A 3,695-nucleotide genomic window follows, 5' to 3' on the forward strand; every position below is an offset into this window, starting at 1 on the left:
GTGATTGCCTACAGGACTGGAGTAGCTTAAGGGCAGAGATGTGATGGTCAGTTAATTTTTTTATTCTATTCTGTCATAATATGTTTTGAGTTTTGCATTAATACATTTTCTAATTTACATAGCTATATAGAGAAAATTTATATAGATAAAAGGTGTGATATAGATTTAAAAAGCTTAAAAGAAGTACTAGGTAATCAGGTATTTTCAAAACGAAAAATGTTATACTTCTATCGATGCTGGTGAATTACCAGCTTTTGGGGCTGATAAAAGAATTTTCATATGTCTATTTCTTGTAATAGTTTATTACAAAGTTCCTCGAAACCTTTGTATCTTATTGAAAATAATCTTTAAAATGATTGCTTCAAAATTAGGAAGTAAAAACGAAAAACAAAACACAACAAAACCTTCATGAGGCTCCTTCACTGAAAGAAAACAGGTAATAGACATGAGAGTATAATGTGTTTCTCAGAGATGAACAAGAGGTAGTCTTTGGACAGCTAGCTGTACTGGGTTCCATGAGACCCTTTGAAAATTCTGTCTAGTCTATAACCATTATTTTACACTAGCTAAACTGTGGCTTGCCCTGACTGGCAAGATGTTAAGAGGTGAAGGAAATGTTCAGAATGATATTCCGAAGAAAGGTATCAGTGGTAGGAAGCGTTTGGGTGAGAAAGGGCCGGCTCAGCTTAAGCTCAAGCGCAACACTAAGTAGCCTCCTGCAGAAACTCCCCTCATCCTTTTCCTTGCCGGGGGACCTGTTGAGGGCCGCCGGCCTCGAAGCTTCCACACTGGGAAGCAAATTTGGGAGGTTCAGGGTTGGGCCAGATCCCCATAAGGGCAGAGGGCTTGGGCCCCTTCGCCAGAGCCCCAAAACCGGTGGATCCGGCCCGGCCCGGCCCGGCCCCGCCCTTCCGAACCTCACTAGCGGGCTCCGCGCAGCAGGGTGTGCGCGGCGGACGCAGGCCCGGTCCTGCCCGCCGCGGCCGCTGTGCCCAGGGGCTCAGGCCTAGACCCCTCGGGCCGGTCCTCGCCCGGCCCCGGGTCGCCGGCAGCCCCGGGCGTCCCCTGTCGGCCTGGCAGGCCCACCGCCCACCGCTTCCCCGGCGGGGAGGGGCGCGGCGGCGTCACGTGACGCAGCAGCCGCCCGGGCCCGGTCACATGGGTGGCGCGGCTGCTGCGTCAGTCCCAGTCCCGGCTGCGGAGCCGAGCCGCCGTCGCCGCCCGCGGACGGGGCGGGGATCCGGGTGCCAGGTCTTCGTCAGCCCGCCCCCGCCGCCTCAGTCAGCCGCCCCGGCCCGGGCCCGGCCGTCATGGAGCGGGGCGGGCCCTCCGCCTGTGCCGTGTGAGGCGCGTCGCCGCCCCCGCCGCCTTCGCTGTTCCAGGCCCCCGGAACCCCCGCCGCCCGGAGCCCCTCGCCCTTGGCAGCCTGTCGCCGCCCCGGTTAGGCTCGAACGCGCGTCCGGTGAAGGTGCAGGCCGGGCGCCGCCGCTGCGCAGCCGGGAAATGGTTCGGGCCTAGCGGAGCCGGGACTGGAGGTGAGAGGGGCCGACGGGCTGACTGGGGCCGCGCCGCGGGGACGGAGGGGCCGAGGGCCGCCGGCAGGCTCGGGGAGACCCTCCGCGCTGGGACTGCTGAATCGGGCTTCTCCCCGCCTCTCGTCTTCGCTTTCCGCCTCCCATCCTCCCGCGAAAATGAGAAAATAAGAAAAGCTAACCCACCCCTAACCAGAATTCCATCTTTTTACCATTTTTCCATCCCTCTTTCGTTCCTTAATCCATTCCTGTCCTCAGACATGCCATCGGCCGATTCGTTACTGTTTCATACCCTCCTCAATTTCAAGTTATTTCTAGTTAAAGAGAAAATACAGGCCCGGGTTCTGGCTAACATACCCAACTAGTTCTCGCTTTCCTTCTCGCGATCCTGCGCACCTCCCCCACCTCCTCTGCAAAAAAAAAAAAAAAAAAAAGGAAAAATTTCCGCCTTCGCCTGGCGAAGGGGGTTGACTAAAAATGGGAACGCAGGGGTATAATCCTCGAATATCCCCCACAACTCTGAGTCGGCCGGTTCCCTGGTCACCCCGATGGCCTGTATTTGGATCCTGATGTCTAGGCCTTCCCAGCAGCTGCCTGTGTTGGAGGTTAATCTCGTAATTGACGTCAGTGCTTTGTTCCTTCCACTTTGCTGTTCCTTCCACTCTTTGAGGGTGGATCTGAGCTATAGGAGTTTGCGTTGTCTCCTTATTGCCTTTTCATTCACAAATGACGTTATAGGAAGTTGGAAGTACAAATCCGAAGCGCTTGGGAATGGAGTTCAAGACGAGGAGTTCGATTTAGCGTTGTCGTAGTTTAGTCAGTTGCAATTCAGAATTGTGCTGTTTCTTCCTTGCTGGCCGTATGGAGATTTTCACCTAAGGCCGGTCCCTTTCCCAGGGACCAGTGTTTTTCTTGACGGAATCTAAGCTATAGGTGCCTGGGAATAGGCTGTTTGCAGTTGCGACATATAAAACGTATGCTGCTTTTAGGCCTTGGATGTGAAAAGCCCAAAGCTTTGTTTCTGTATTGATTCTGCAAAGCTTTACGAAGTGCTTTTTTTAATTTAACTGTCGTTTAACTTATCAAAATTGACGTATTTATGAGAACTTTCTTAATTTGGGATTTGATAAAGAGCCTTTGTGGCCTGTGAGTCTGCCTAGAATCATCTTTGGTCGTATGTGCATAAAGAAGTACTGGCAAGTGGCCACTTGGTTTTCAATTCAACAAAGCTGGCTTCTGTAAATTTCCCAGGTTCATTTTCCTTATTCATCACTGCATCTTTCAGCCTCTAAACATAAAAATGAGTCCCAAGGAGTTATTTTTAATTATCTTGCAGAGTTAACTTACTAAAAACCTGGATTTTTTTTTTTTTTATATTATCAGTTTCATTCAGTTTGTGGTGGTTTGCAGGCTGATGACTTTGATTTTTGTTAGCTCTATAGGAACAGAAGGCAAATTTTACTTTAAATAAAATTTTGCTTCAAGTGGGGACCAAATAGGATGTCTGAATGACCAAGGCTTTACTGTTTGGTTGAAAAGAAAAACTTAGCTGTGTTAATTGGAACATGGCCTGCAATTTGGGGGTGTAAAGGTGAGGCTGTGTAATAAGAATTTTTGAAGATAGACTATTTTTGTTCCGATTCACTTTCTACTTGTCTGAGATTCTCAAATTCAGATTCATACATTCTCTCTGCTCTTGAGTTATTACACCCCCTTTGTAGCAGTCATTATATTCTGCTTTGTATTGTAATTCTTATAGGTCCGTTGTAGTGTCTTAGAGCAAGTACCTTATTTATTCCATTTTTTATCATTTCCAATGTTTTATACAGTTACTAGACTGAATTTGAATGTGATCGTATTTTGAACTTGAAATTAATTGTTCTAGCAAGTTATCCAATGTATATTTCACAAAAAGATTATCTAAAGAAAACTGTGAGCAAGTCATCAGTATTTGAAGGGTAAAACAGTGAGCATGAGCTTCAGATTATGAGACAGAAGATGAAGCCTTCTAAAAGTTAGGTATCTTACCTTTTTTGAGGCGGTAAGGTATATGTCATGATTTTATGTGTACCTGACAGGAACAAAGAAAACAGGTATTTCTTCTTTTGTGGCCATCTACTGGTTTAGAATGGAGTCCAAAATCTAGGAGGATTTCTTCTTTTT

The 3,695-nt window shown here is 48.1% G+C and overlaps 1 protein-coding gene across 3 annotated transcripts in view; it reads left to right on the top strand.

The window, feature by feature from the left end:
* The first annotated feature begins 1,152 nt into the window (after positions 1-1,152).
* The window catches only part of AFF4 (AF4/FMR2 family, member 4), a 61,712-nt gene continuing 59,169 nt past the window's right edge, over positions 1,153-3,695 (top strand). The window contains exon 1 of one of the 3 annotated variants that reach the window (XM_012651346.1): positions 1,153-1,535. The gene's annotated coding sequence lies outside the window, so the exon portion shown is untranslated. The remainder of the gene's footprint in view (positions 1,536-3,695) is intronic. The other 2 variants (XM_012651348.1, XM_012651347.1) reach the window with 2 other exon arrangements.

This window comes from Propithecus coquereli, unplaced genomic scaffold (genome assembly GCF_000956105.1).
Source record: "Propithecus coquereli isolate 6110/MARCELLA unplaced genomic scaffold, Pcoq_1.0 Scaffold353, whole genome shotgun sequence".
NCBI lineage: Eukaryota > Metazoa > Chordata > Mammalia > Primates > Indriidae > Propithecus > Propithecus coquereli.